At 42.0% G+C, this 16,077-nt stretch overlaps 1 long non-coding RNA gene across 1 annotated transcript in view; it reads right to left on the reverse strand.

The window, feature by feature from the left end:
• The window catches only part of LOC126253104 (uncharacterized), a 187,729-nt gene that overhangs the window by 38,049 nt on the left and 133,603 nt on the right, over nucleotides 1–16,077 (reverse strand). Inside the window, exon 2 of the long non-coding RNA XR_007545903.1 lies at nucleotides 12,073–12,140. This is a non-coding gene — a long non-coding RNA (uncharacterized LOC126253104). The remainder of the gene's footprint in view (nucleotides 1–12,072; nucleotides 12,141–16,077) is intronic.

Below are 16,077 nucleotides of genomic sequence, written 5' to 3' on the forward strand. Positions count from 1 at the left end.
ATCGATTACAATATCGAAACTAAAATGTTTTATAGAGTAATTCCTTTTCAAAAATTTCAAACTTTTTGCTTTAAATATAGCATCTTGTGTATTAAATTATAAGAAAGTTTTCAGAAACGCAACTGAGATAATATTAACCTCTTCAAAAGCCGAAAAATAATACAGTTATCGACAACTACAGTTGAGGAAAAGTATTGCCAGAGGAGGCTGTTCCGTTACAAACTACAGTGTGACAGTCCTCTATGAAACAGTTTTGGAAAAAGTTTAGTTTTTCGCCCTTTCCTGTGTCATCCTCCGTTTCAAAGTGATTATGTTCAAAGTGTGTCTGGACAGATGGCTTCGCTCCGTTTACTGATTTAACACAAGAGGGTTTCCTGCCAAGTATTCGAAAAAGACTGCGAGATCATTATACTCTCATTAGTTTATGTCTCACGCAGTTATTATGAGAATATTACACATTACTTTTACCCGCTAAACACACAAGAGGAATCGGACAGAAAGCATTTGGGAAGACGTGTCCTCCGCCGTACATTATACAGTGACTTGCGGTGTACGCGTGTAACTCGCTGAAACACGCAGATATATCTGCACTTTTATTTCCGCCTAGTTTACTGCACCGAAGGGGAGGAATACATCTTAGGTCGGCGCCGCGACGTGAGCCCGAAGCACAAGCGGAGGCTGCGCTAGCGGTGCGCTACGGGCGACAACAGGTTGCTGCAGACTGCCAGGCACCGCTGACGTCACGGGCCAGCGCCACGCCGCAGATACCAGACGTGGAGCCCGCCCACAACACAGTCCCCTGCAATCAGTCACGTCCTGGCAGCCAAGTTGCCAGCTGCCTCGCAATGCCGCGCTGAACGGCGCTGCGGGTAGAAGTGGAATTTTTTGTTCACACGGTCGGAGGAAGCTAGCTTGTGTCATTCGAGATGGAAGGGACACACGGACAACAATGGGATGGAATTCGTTTGTATCCTTTCGAAAGGAACCATACACTCATTGGCTGTAAGCGGATTAGGAAAATCACACAGAACGTAACTCTCAATAACTTTGTTTTCATTCATGATGATCAATATTTCTTGAAAGTTAGTAGCTGTGTCATTATGATTTGAATAATAAAATATATTTCACCAGTTTCGATTTTTCATGCATAGTACGACGCTTTTCAGCAATATATTCCCATTATGAAACGCAACTGTTTACAGTGGCATTTTATGTCTTGTCTGTGACCATCTTTTCTTCTTATTTTTCGCCGCAGTCGTTTTTTATGGGTTTACTGATGTATGATTCATGTCGAAAACATGGCTGTTTAAAATTTTCCTCTCGTATAAATACTTTAGTTCTATATTCAAGCAAACTAATTTTCGGTTGAGACTCCTTGAACAATGGCATCTGTATCCCATTCCAACATTAATTTAGTTTGGAATTAGACCAAGCTCTTTGTTGAATTTGTTTAGTTTGTTATTGAATGAAACAAATATTAGCTGTCATAGACTGTTGTGGTTTTTATATATTGTCAAACTCTGGGTCGCTGTTATCTCCAAAGTGGCCGTGTCACCATTCATAATATTATTTTGATACAAATACTAAGTAGGATGTATGAAGAACGACCATATTTATGGATTTACTATAGCTATTGTGAGCAGAGGACACAACTAGTTTGTCACTGTCAATTTTTTCTCCTCAGTTTTTGTCCAACCCAAAAATTTCCGGCTCCTTAGTTAGCCCAATGTGTGTGGTGTATGAAAATCTTCGAGTATCTTAAACTCTTATTCTATATTTGTGAATTTTTTTATGTGTTGCTATCGCTGAAATGGTGAATTGTTTAGGTGTGTAACAGTTGATGCGTTAGGGGTATCTGATATGAAAGTTTTACATGTACAGATACATCTACATAGATGCTCCTCAAGAAACCGTGCGGTGCGTGACGGAGGGTACCCTCCACTGCTGCTTGTCATTTTCCCTCCCCCTCGCAAACAGAGCGAGGGAAAAACGACAGTACGCCTTCGAATGAGCCCTAATTTCTCATATCTTATCTTCGTGGCTCTTACGCGCGATTTGTGTTGGCGGTTGCAGAATCGTTCTGCAGTCAGCTACAAATGGCGGTCCTCTAAATTTTCTCAATAGTGTTTCGCGAAAGTAACGTCCCATTCCCTCCAGGGATTCCCGTTTGAGTTTTTGAAGCAACTCCATAATACAGATAACAAGTCTAGCTGCCCGCCTCTGAATTGCTTCGATATCTTCGTTCGATCCGACCTGGTGCGGATCCCAAACACTCGAGCCGTACACGAGAATAGGTCGCAACAGCTTCCTATATGCGGCCTCCTTTATAGATGAACCACTCTTTCCTAATAGACAATTTGCCTTCCCTACCACAGTTTTCACGTGGTCATTCAACCTCATATTCCTGTCAGTCAGTCCTCTGTAATATCTTGATCGAGTTTTGCTTGTGATTCTGTATATTTCTAAATCAAACTTTTCTATATTTTAATGAGCGAACCAATTTCTGGTGCTGTTTGTTGTATGTGGAGGAAATTACTTTCACTTTATATACCTATAATTCAGTGTCTTGTATAATCCTGGGACACATGACGTTTTTGAAAGGAAGTCAACATGGATCCCCGGAAGCACCGATCGAGTGGAACGCAGCTTACGCTGTTTGTTAATAAGATCCAGAAGGCAGCACAGGTCGGAACTAAGGTTTACATCAGGTTTCCTGAGAACGAGAAAGTATTCGATATAGTACCACAAAAATTTCTAGTAAAGAAAAATCATGTATAAGGAATATCTGGACAGACATTCAGACCGTTTGAAGGCTTTTAAATAAGCAAGGCTCAGTACCATTCTTAAAATGGTATCATCACCGGAAACTGAAACAGCGTCAGGCATATGTCAAGGTAGTGCGACGGGAAAACAACTATTCCCGATAGAACTTTTGTAATGACTTGGAGGATAATTTCTGTAGCCTTCTGAAGAAGATCGGTGTCTGTTAAAAAGTTTTAATAATTGTCTCAAAACACAGAGAAATGCAATTTATAGAAAATAGACGAAAAATTGCAATGAAATTTGACTACGTGGTTGGTGATCCTTCACTGGAGTCATCCATACCGTCCAAGTATCTACGAATAGATCTCTGGAGCCATTTAAGTTGTAACAGCTACGTTAATCTTTCCATGAAGGTAGCAAGTATCAGACTGTGACTCATTTAATGGATAACAAAGAACTTTAATTCACGCATGAAGACGCTACTTGCAAAACCCTCTTAGTAAATTGATTAAAGGAACGTATAGAAAATATTCAATGAAGGACTGCAAGATTCGCAACGGCTTTGCTCAGTCAGCTTTACTCACAGAAATGCTTATCAAACTGCAATGCAAGACATCACAAGAAAGACGTTGTGCCTTTCTAATATACTTAGTAACTAAATTTCTAGAGTTTGCGCTCTAAAATCAGTCAAGGAAAACACTTTCTCTTATATTCATCTTGACTAACTACCACGACGCTGTAATTATATAAATTCGGGAAAATATACAGTGTTACCATCACTATTTCTTGTCCGTAACGTTCGCGAATGGAGTGTTGTTGTTGTGGTCTTCAGTCCTGAGACTGGTTTGATTCAGTTCTCCATGCTACTCTATCCTATGCAAGCTTCTTCATCTCCCTGTACTTAATACATCCTACATCCTTCTGAATCTGCTTAGTGTATTGATCTCTTGGTCTCCCTCTACCATTTTTACCCTCCACGCTGCCCTCCAATGCTAAATTTGTGATCCCTTGATGCCTCAAAACATGTCCTACCAACCGATCCCTTCTTCTAGTCAAGTTGTGCCACAAACTTCTCTTCTCCCCAATCCTATTCAATACCTCCTCATTAGTTACGTGATCTACCCACCTTATCTTCAGCATTCTTCTGTAGCACAACATTTCGAAAGCTTCTATTCTCTTCTTGTCCAAACAAGTTATCGTCCATGTTTCTCTTCCATACATAGCTGCACTCCATACAAATACTTTCAGAAACGACTTCCTAACACTTAAATCAATACTCGATGTTAGCAAATTTCTCTTCTTCAGAAACGCTTTCCTTGCCATTGCCAGTCTACATTTTATATCCTCTCTACTTCGACCATCATCAGTTATTTTGCTCCCCAAATAGCAAAACTCCTTTACTACTTTAAGTGTCTCATTTCCTAATCTAATTCCCTCAGCATCAACCGACTTAATTCGACTACATTCCACTATCCTCGTTTTGCTTTTGTTGATGTTCATCTTATATCCTCCTTTCAAGACACTGTCCATTCCGTTCAACTGCTCTTCCAAGTTCTCTGCTGTCTCTGACAGAATTACAATGTCATCGGCAAACCTCAAAGTTTTTATTTCTTCTTCATGGATTTTAACACCTACTCCGGATTTTTCTTTTGTTTCCTTTATTGCTTGCTCAATGTAGTAAGAAATAGAATAGAGTGAGGTGGCTAAGGAGGGGGGAGGGATTGGAGGGGAGAGGTGTTGCTAACACGAGGCAGACATGTTGTGGAATTCCGTGGATTCCATAGCCATCCCCAGATTTCTAGTTCGTTGAATAACTCGTTTATAATCTTGTTCTTTCATACGGAAAGAAAATGAGACAGCCGGCTGCATTTCAGGTGCTCTCCCCTCAGTCTCGTTCGCTCCTTCCAACCGCATACAGACACGCGTGACGCGAAACCGCATACCGTGCAGTAAAGTGCGCGCTTCATTTTGTTTGTTACGGAGGCGTGGCGCAGCGCGCCTGCTGAAATGCATCATTCATGAGGCCGGCGGTCGAGGCGATCTCAGCATTCAGATGAAACTCTTAGGGCTGAGGGGCGCGCTCGACGGACCTTAATTGAGTTATCGACACGGCGGCCGCGATATTTGCGCGCGCTCGCTCTTGACAACACCACCAACACCGCCTCCACTCCGCACTGCAGCCCGAGGCGCGTCCGGCGTCCCGGTTAGCAGAATGCAATTATCGCCGACACACTCTGATCAATACAGCACCGGAGACGAGGCAGGACGAGCTGAGCTGCACTGAAGTGAAAGACGTTCCGTCGCGACCACTCAGGCGCGTTTCGTGGCGGGCGGCGATAGACGTGGGGGCGACCGAAGCTTGCCTGTAGCCGCGGATGTGACGCGAATGTTTCAACACCGGCGGACGCCTGGGGTTCTTATCAAAAAACATGAACGTGTTGTTGCTGTTGTTTGTTGGGACTTCACAGCGCAAAACTGTACTGAATAATGACAATGCTGTAATCCTGTTACTCCATTTGGAAGTGAACCTCAATATTTCTTCTTTCTTAATAATACATAAAATTCTCGTGTCACAGTGTTAGTTGCCATACTCCTCCGAAACGGCTCGATCGATTCTGATGAAATTTTACATGTACCGGGTGATCAAAAAGTCAGTATAAATTTGAAAACTGAATAAATCACAGTATAATGTAGATAGAGAGGTACAAATTGACACACATGCTTGGAATGATATGGGGTTTTATTAGAACCAAAAAAATATAAAAGTTTAAAAAATGTCCGACAGATGGCGCTTCATCTGATCAGAATAGCAATAATTAGCATAAAAAAGTAAAACAAAGCAAAGAAGATGTTCTTTACAGGATGTGGTCAATATGTCCACCATCATTCCTCAACAATAGCTGTAGTCGAGGAATAATGTTGTGAACAGCACTGTAAAGCATGTCCGGAGTTATGGTGAGGCATTGACGTCGGATGTTGTCTTTCAGCATCCTTAGAGATATCGGTCGATCACGATACACTTGCGACTTCAGGAAACCCCAAAGCCAATAATCGTATGGACTGAGGTCTGGGGACCTGGGAGGCCAAGCATGACGAAAGTGGCGGCTGAGCACACGATCATCACCAAATGACGCTCATCTGTCGGACATTTTGTGAACTTTTTTTTTGTTCTAATAAAACCCCATGTCATTCCAAGCATGTGTGTCAATTTTTACCTCTCTATCTACATTACATTATTCCGGGGATTATTAAGTTTTCAAATTTATACTGACTTTTTGATCACCCGGTATATTCGGTAGGTCTGAGAATCGGTCGTAATCTATTCTTCATACCCCTAAACTGATAAGGGTGGTCCACCCGAAAATTTTTTTTCATATTTTTTGGGCAGAACTTTTCATTTTTATTTTTTTATGGTGTGGCATAAAAAAATACACACAACCCTAAATTTTCACCCTTCTACCACCAATCCCTACTTTTTAATAGCGATTTTAGTAATTTAATAATTTTCAACCCCGGTCGATAACTGATCGGTTATCACTTGATCAGTTATCCCCGCCAAATGTGTACTGGTGATAGTCATTCACTATTCGATAGATAGGTAATTGAAGAAAACGTATCAAAAGCAACGACACGATTATCCCTCTTTGAATCGACGTAACTAGACCGAGAAGTTTAACGAGGTTGAACGCGTCATTCGCCAAACTGACATTTAGGCCTAGCGTACACGAATCGATTTTTATCCTACGATCAAATTCTTTTAGTGGAACAAAGAAGTTCGTATGCTCTCCTTTGTTCCTCTAAAAGAATTTAATCGTACAATATTTTTTTCGATAAAAATCGATGCGTGTGCGCTTGGCCTTATTCATAATGCTGGCGGAAACGTTTCGATAAGAAATTGACGCTATGTTTGTAAGCTCATGGACGAGCCGTGTATCGGCTGCAATTGTTAAATCCACGCGATCTACCGTAGAAACGCTAGAACTAATAGTGGCCGATCGCGCGATCTACCGTAGAAACGCTAGAACTAATAGTGGCCGATGTACAATCAAAGAATGAAGATATTATTACTATACTGTTTTTCATCATTGAGTTATTCAATTTTTTCTATTTATGTGTATTTTGTACAGTGAACAATGCCAAATATACGCAAAGGAGCTTCTTTGAGCCATCAAACACGTAAAGCTGCAGGCATGCGAGATACAAGAGCCCAAGGGACAGTAGAACAAATCCAGCAAGGTAATACTAATGCGTGTGTGAGCATAGCGCAATTGAGTCAAGCAGAATCATAAGATGCATGAGTTGAACGGAATGAACGAAGAATAAGTTAGTTATTTGTTCTACCAAAATATTCCCTAGAAATAATTTATATGGCAAAACAACGTTTTCCGGGTCAGCTATAAGATATAAAAATTTTCAGAGGCGGAACGAAGTTCGCGGGTATAGCTAGTGTTCATATAATACTTGCTGCCACACACGGAATTCCCCAGTTATTCATTTTGCCATTTTTCTATCGAAATGAAAACAAAAAATTAATTACATTTGTAGTGAGGTATCTAAAAATTTCATTTCCATGTGTTCGTGAAAACACCTCTGAAATTATGAAAAAATCGTTCAAAAAGATATACTGTCGGGGGGGACAGCTTCTGTACGCTGGGCGCAGCTGCCTCGCGAGTCTATAACACGACTTTATAAACGTCTCTATGGCAGTGCCTTTTCATAGTTCCATAGATGTCTATTATTTTCACTTACAGCCGTTTGCTCTGGCTCTGAGCACTATGGGACTTAACTGCTGTGGTCATCAGTCCCCTAGAACTTAGAACTACTTAAACGTAACTAACCTAAGGACATCACACACAGCCGTTTGCGCTTCGCAGTTGAAAGCTGCCAAAGTTGCTGCCAGGGTCAGGAATTTCCTTAAGTTGACTTCACCCCATGAGTGTCTTAGTAGTAAAGACTAAATGTATTAAAACTTTATGCGTAATGCGGGAATTTTTCACGCATCTCACTGTTTATGACGTCATATCTCTTGAACTATGTGTCGTGTAATGATATATTTGTGCAGGTACATTCAGCGGTATGTGTGGATACTGCCGACGAAATATGCTGCGAATGGAGTAGAAGTAATACATTTAAACATCATTCATGATGCGGTAGTTTTTCATGCATCTCATTGTTTATGACGACATATCTTCTGAACTATGACAGGCAGGTAGATGGTTCTTTCCCACATAGCGATTACTGCCTGACAGTAAGTGGTATGTGTACCAAGTTTGGCTGAAATCGGTCCAGTGGCTTAGAAGATCTGGAACACACATAAACAAAAACATACATCCATTTTTATAACACGTATGAATCATCAATCTGGTTTCTGACTTGAAATATACCAGCAGACACTGTTTATGACCCATCAATAACGTAATTTGTCCGTAAAATTTAAGTTGCTAAGATGGTAAAACGCAGAGCACAGAGAAATTAGATGGTAATCAATGTAGGCCGTTATTGTCTTCACTTAAAACTTCCGGGCTGATAGGCCGTGGTCGAAGTATAAAACTCCCCCCTGACGTTTCGTCTCCGACTCGGGAGACATCCTCGGAGGTACAGCGGCGAACTGTAGTTCTCCTCTGTACCTCCGAGGATGTCTCCCGCAGTCGGAGACGAAACGTTAGGGGAGAGTTTTATACTTCGACCACGGCCTATCAGCCCGGAAGTTTTAAGTGAAGAAAAAATTAGATGGTTATTACTTAGAATTAATACAACTGACATTGGTATTAGAACATCGACTGAAAACGCTATATTTCAGCACTTAAAAGAGTCTTACAATTGGACATTAGAGGGTAAAACGTATAGAACAAACGTGTGTCATCTGAGGCCTACACTATCCAATAACCTGAAAGTGTTTGGCGCAACCACTCATTTACGACGATGCCGTCTGTGTCGCCGTATATCTTGAAATACTGCATTCGTGACGGTTACCTTTCAACTAAAAAGTTCTTTCGGAAGATAATTTCAAGCGCTGTTAACGTATCCAAAGGGTGATTACGTGATCCGTCATGATGCTAAAAGATCTCAGTGCTGATGGAGCAGGGTAAATGTATTGTTTTAAGTTAAGTGACCCTGGTCCGGTAAGGGAACTCGAAAGTTAGAAACAAAAAGCGTTTAGACACCTCTGACAGTGGAATAAATGTACCGGTAGTGTTGCCAGTAAGGTTGTATCGTAGACAACATTCAGACGTGGTAGTATGGACCAAAGCAAGGAAAAAATGTCCAGTCAACATGGATTCTAAAATGTATACCTTAAGAGCTATGAGCACTGCTTCTTGCTTGCTAGGGTGAAACACGTATCTTCCACAGCAAGCTCTTTGATTACCATATTTCTTGTGGAAGGAATATGGACCAAAACACGAGGAAATGTCCAGGAAACATACGCCCTAAACTGCATACCTCAATAACTATGGTCCCTTGTTTATTAGAAGAAACATGTTCCACACTTTCGAAGATGAACAATTGCTCGTTGTTCGTAAGGTATGCATTTCGAGCCCATGTTTACAAGAGTTTTTTTCTTTTTTCGTCCATACTACTATTTTTGAAAATTTCCTACCCCACAATCTTAACAACTACAGTATAGATGCATATATTACACTGTCAGAGGTGTCAAAAATATTTTCCTCATACTGATGCATTTACACTTCCCCGTCATCCCCAAGAGTTTGTAACATCATCACAGAATCTCTCTCTACAACTTTGTCACAGAGGAAATTGCAATATCAGTTAAAGGAGTCACCACCTTGCGTATGACGATGGCTGAAAAGAGTGTGCCGTTTACCCACTTTGGCTAAATTTATCTCCTCAGTACGAAACGAACGAGAGTAAGTCGGCCAAACCATACGGAGTGGTTTCACATTGCTAGGCTTATTCCCAGGAAAGGCGACCAGGTTTCGAACTAGAGCGACAGAATATTCCTAAACATAGCAGCGCTGAGTTCGTCCGAGAGGAGAGATGTCTCAAAAGGCCTTGACAGCAGTGTCAGCAGCTTCAAAACTGGTTCAAATGGCTCTGAGCACTATGGGACTTAACATCTGAGGTCATCAGTCTCCTATAACTTAGAACTATTTAAACTTGACAAACCTTAGGACATCACACACATCAATGCCCGAGGCAGGATTCGAACCTGCGACCTAGCAGTCGCGCGGTTCTGGACTGAAGTGCCTAAAATCCCAGCAGCTTCATTCCCCGACGCATATGTCATGCACACACATGATTTCCGCGGGCACCAGCCATGTTAAATTCAGCTTTTTTTGTTCGTTATGTATACACAGAAATTAGTATAGAGAGGAGTTCAGCGTTATGACGTTTCCTTTGATTTCCAGATAGCCTTCGACACAGTTCCTTATCGTCGCCAAGTGAAGTAAGAATATGTGCATACAGTACGTAAACATATTCAGCTATCTCCAAATCCTTCTGGGTGCTCTGCCACGGTATCTAATGAAATGAACTGTCATGTGGCTTGGATCTCCCGTCGTGTAGACTGTTCGGCTGGTGCAAGTCTTTTGAGTTGACGCCACTTCGGCGACTTGCGTGTCGATGAGGATGAGATGATAATGATTAAGACAACACAACACCCAGTCCCTTAGCGGAGAAAATCTCCTACCCAGCCGGGAATCGAACCTGGGGCCATTGGCATGACATTCTGTCGCGCTGACCACGTAGCTACCGCGGCGGACGCGGTATCCAATAATATGCCCCTAGCAGGGCTGCTGCGAACACGGCCGCAACGTCTAATATTTTAGTGCTGTATGTGTAGGGTTAATGTGTGACAGATCTGTATAAACAAGATGCAGACATATTTATGGAATATCCAAACGAAAGATTAAACTTTTCATGTACTATGAAGGAGCCTATTACTTGTGTAGGTTACGGCTGAGCGTGTGCAGAACGGTTTGCAAACCTCCTTCCACCGTCAGCTGTGCCCAAGAGGTAGGCTCCTTACAAACGAAAATCTCTCCATTCAGAACCTGCGTCTGTAAAGAAGACAGGGAAAGAGAGAGAGAGAGACAGCCAGCCAAATCATACAGAGTGGCTTAATCTCGCTGAATTTGTTCCCAGGAGAGGCGACCGGATTTCGTACTAGAGAGACAGAATGTAGCTACGTACAGCAGTTCAACGTAACAGAAAAACCACTGCAGAAGCTACTATATTACTTTGCACATAGGCCACAGTGAATAGTAATTGAACGAAACAACACAACAATTTTAAATCAATATTTGAGATGAAACTTCCTGGCAGATTAAAACTGTGTGCCCGACCGAGACTCGAACTCGGGACCTTTGCCTTTCGCGGGCAAGTGCTCTACCATCTGAGCTACCGAAGCACGACTGACGCCCGGTACTCACAGCTTTACTTCTGCCAGTATCTCGTCTCCTACCTTTCAAACTTTACAGAAGCTCTCCTGCGAACCTTGCAGAACTAGCACTCCTGAAAGAAAGGATATAGCGGAGACATGCCTTAGCCACAGCCTGGGGGATGTTTCCAGAATGAGATTTTCACTCTGCAGCGGAGTGTGCGCTGATATGAAACTTCCTGGCAGATTAAAACTATATGCCCGACCGAGACTCGAACTCGGGACCTTTGCCTTTCGCGGGCAAGTGCTCGCAGGAGAGCTTCTGTAAAGTTTGGAAGGCAGGAGACGAGATACTGGCAGAAGTAAAGCTGTGAGTACCGGGCGTGAGTCGTGCTTCGGTAGCTCAGATGGCAGAGCACTTGCCCGCGAAAAGCAAAGGTCCCGAATTCCAGTCTCGGTCGGGCACACAGTTTTAATCTGCCAGGAAGTTTCATATCAGCGCACACACCGCTGCAGAGTGAAAATCTCATTCTGAAAATTTGAAATAATTATACTAGCTTGAATAGAAGCTTTTGAGATGTAGTACCGTAGAAGGACGTTGAAAATTAGATAAGTAAAGTGGAGACTTTTCGCAAAATCATCGCGGAATGAAACATGTGGAAAACATTGAGGTGAAGAAGAGACAGGATGATAGGACAGGCGGTAAGGCATCAGTGAATAACTTCCGTGGTTCCATGGTAGTAGACACAGCTGTAGAGGATAAAAACTGTATGGGAATATAGAGATTGGAATACATCCGACAAATAACTAAGGGCATTTGGTGTAGTATTAATCTGGTATGGAGAGGTTGGCACATAAAAGTAAGTCGTGGCGGGCCACACAAACCAGTAGTAGGACTAACGACCCAAAAAGAAAAAGAGAGAAAGATGTGGGGAGAGCGAGTGACTGCAGCGCAGCAGCTGAGTACTCACCAGACTCCTGAAGCTCGATGACATGGCTGTCCCTCCTGTACAGCGCCAGACACACGTAGCCGCTGCGGCTGCAAACAGAAAATTCTGCTTCAGGAACAGTCTCAACATCTTGCATTGGAAAACTTTTACCGAAATGGATAGGTGAGACGCACAAAATTCGGCAAAAAACAATAGATAATGTTCACCAGAGGAGTTGCGGTGTCATTAATTTGCTACGTAGTGTATTTACATTGTTCCAGCGTGGTCACATGTTTCCAGACAGATAAAAGTGAATTGCACAGTTGTCACCAAATTCTCTGGCCTAATTTGCATGTGGAAACCACTGAGATACGTAACATCCCTAAATCATTCCAGACTCCTGTCACAGGACACTTATGCAACAAAGTAATGTTATTGGACTCTTTGTAGTAACTAAGCGTACCACGGATGTTGTTAGCAAAATTTGTAATTTCTATTAGTGCATTTGTGATATTTCTAGCTAAATATTAATATCATATTTTCTGACCGTATAGAATTACGTGGATGATACTCTTGTTCGCAGTGTATTCTGAAGTGTACCAGATTTTGTCAGACTCCTACTCATTGGATGTCAAGATACTTTGGCAGGTAGCACGTATAACGTTTCACGTTAACTTTGTGATATGGACGAGTGAACGAGAAGAAACGAGAAACTATATTTACACAACGACTCTCCAACATCGTGTTGAAAAACAAATATCTACAATTGTGACATTCATAGGGTAAATAAAGTGCCTCAACGTCACAAATACGCTTAACTTGTTACGTCTAGATATACATTTTTAGTCCGCAAACCCCCATACTGCGTGGTGGAGGGTATTTAGACTACCACTATCACTTCCCTCCCTTCCAGCCGGCCGGTGTGGCCGAGCGGTTCTAGGCGCTACAGTCTGGAACCGCGCGACCGCTACGGTCGCAGGTTCGAATCCAGCCTCGGGCGTGGATGTGTATGATGTTCTTAGGTTAGTTACGTTTAACTAGTTCTAAGTTCTAGGGGACTGATGACCTCAGAAGTTAAGTTCCATAGTACTCAGAGCCATTTGAACCAATCTCCATTCCAGCTCGGGTAGCGATGGTTCGCGTGAAGAGGGATTGTCGGTAACCCTCTGTGTGAGCTTGTATCTCTCTAATATTACCATCAAGAGTGTACGTAGGAGGAACAAATACATTTGTTGACTCTTCTAGGAACAGAAGCTCTCGGAACTTTAAACCACAACTTGACGCAGAGCGCCTCTCTTGCAGCGTTTGTCCTGAAGTTCTTTGATCACCGCTACTACATGAACCTGTAACTAAAAGCACAGCTCTTCTTTGCATCTTCTCTACTTCCTCTATCACTCCTATCGGGTATAGATCCTACACAGACTAGAAGTATTCAAGTATTTGTCCAACAAGTGTTTCATTACTTCCATTGTTGGACTGTATTTCCTAAGGATTCTTTCAATGAATCTCAGTCTGTCATCTGAATTACCCGTGATTAATTCTAGTAATTGTCCCAATTCAAATCACTCCGTACACGTTCTCCTACATATTTTAAATGCTTCCAGTGATTCTTCTACAATCGCGCAATCACAAACTAATGTGTCTTTCGGCCTATTTATGGGCAGTACGTTACATTTGTTTTGTTTGAGGATCAGCGGCCAGTCTCCGCATCAAGCGTCTGTCCTCTTCAGGTCTTTCTGTATATCCTACAATTTTACATTGTTGCGACGTCTCTGTACACAACATCATAGTCCGCAAAAGTCCTCACGGAAATTCCCACGTTATCTATTAGGTCATTTATATTTACTGTGAAAAGTAATAGTTCTTTGATACTCCCTTGGAATATCCCAGAAGCATTATTGAGATATTAATTTTTAAAGATCATTTTATACATAAAATATTTCACTGAAAAACTACATTTCGTAGCTAGAGCTCTTCTTCACTCACACATTTATCTAAATTTTGTTTTTGTAGCCATGTTACTGGCTTCTGTGTCACTTGTTGCGTTTAGTCTTTACTAGAATTAATCTCATTTGATGTTTTCTCTATTCAGTTAAGTCGGCCTTGGCGGTTACTTTCCCAAATCGGCACTAACAGCTGGGCTCCTCCAACCTCGCAGCCTTTGCCATCGGCCAGCTGACCTACTCTATACTTTTCTCATAGTTAGAGCTCTGCCGCTCATCTCGACCTCAAAGGGTGTCACCTCCTAGTGACGATACTGCAAACCTAGTGTGGCTTGTTGTTAAAACTGCCCTTTCGGCTGTTACAACTCTTGCCGATTCGGCTGTTCAACATCACAACTGGACGAGCGCAAATGACCATATCTGTTTTTACAAAAGATTGTTGTAAAGATCTCCGGGATATACCGTATCGAAAGATTTCTATGATGTCATTAATTTACACACTCTGTATTGTCACAGTAACCCACATCATAAATTTTGTTACTATTTACTGATACTGAAGTTATTATTTTGTATATAGCACTGTAGCATTTGTTTGACACTTAAAGTCTCTGCAAGACTTTATTTGTCCTTAAAGAGTGTGCTTTGGTGATTGGTTAACACTGTATTTACACATACCTGAAGACAGAATGTGGGTATTTGGAAAATCGGTAAAATTGCAACAAATTAACTGAAAATTGTAAAATAGCAATTAATTCCGAGAGGAAGGTGTTAACTGTACTTACAATTCTTCTTATTCTGCTTGGCATGGTGGGGGGGGGGGGAGGAAGAGGGGTAGGGGGCTGTGGCCTCCCCTGTTGCTTTATGACGATCCTTCCACTACTACGCACAGATCTCGAATGACATATCCCACCCATTTCCTCTAATTACAAAATGAGGAAGAGGGAGGGTGAGCTTGATTCTTATTGGTCCAGACGGAGGAGGGGGGAGGGTGACCTTGACTGCACCACTTAGAAGTGCGTCGGCAGGTCTTGGTAAGAGGGGAGGGGGCTGGAGTAAGTAGGCAGGTTGCGTGTTCCACTGCCTCATCTTGAAATACAGTTCGCCCAAATCATTCAGGTGTAACTGGACACTGGAAGTGCTGGTATCCCTCTATCAGGCGGTGAAAGTGGATACGACCAGTTGGAGATCGTCTGCCCATTGCATAACTTCTAACATGTTTTCAAAATTCTGCAGTAGCCTGGACACAGAGGTATATTTCTATGGTTATGCGTGTATTTTCAGTGACCCCTCCTGAAAACCCATGTTTCTTTCCCACCATTAGCAATGTTTCGCTCCTCCAGCGACCTATGATACATTTCTACCAGATGACGAGTGTGTTCTTTCGGGTACTCTACGTAAGATCTTACTCGTAGCGTGTCAGTACAGCGACCTACCAACTGTTGAGCGATTTGAGTTGCTTTTCTATCCCATCATCTCTTACTTCGATAGCTCTTATTCTGACATTTTTATGACTGTTGAAAGGAGGAACTACAGTGCGATCTTCCTCAGTGAAACATTTTTGGTAAAAGACATTTAGTACCTCGTCTTTTTTGTGTTCATATCCGTTTCGATGCAATTACGATCACAGTGTTTCTGAACTGGTAGCTTCAGTCCATTTGCTGATTTAACACAGCACCAAAACTTCTTTAGTTTTTCTGTTACGTCGTTAGGTAACACTTTACTTTCATTCCAAAAAATGGTAATAATTTTTGAGCACAAAACATGTACCATAATTTTACAAATTATTGATGTCAGAGATATAGGCACTTAACTACGTTTTGTCTGACGGCACTTCTTGAAAACGGAAACGACATGTGATTTTTTATTTTCGCTCTGTGATATACTTGTTGCTCTAGCCTCCTTCCATAAACTACTGTAAAAATAACAGAAAGTTCCGTTAGATGGCCTGTGCAGAGTCTTACTGCTGAGCAATTTCAGTTGATATTGTATTCCACAATGATTTGTTTCTATATCTGCCATTTCAGCATACACGCAGTGATAGGAAGAGCAACCACATTACAATCCTCTGCTATGAAACGAATTTATTCTCTCTGTCGCCTTACGT

This window comes from Schistocerca nitens, chromosome 4 (genome assembly GCF_023898315.1).
Source record: "Schistocerca nitens isolate TAMUIC-IGC-003100 chromosome 4, iqSchNite1.1, whole genome shotgun sequence".
Classification (NCBI taxonomy): domain Eukaryota; kingdom Metazoa; phylum Arthropoda; class Insecta; order Orthoptera; family Acrididae; genus Schistocerca; species Schistocerca nitens.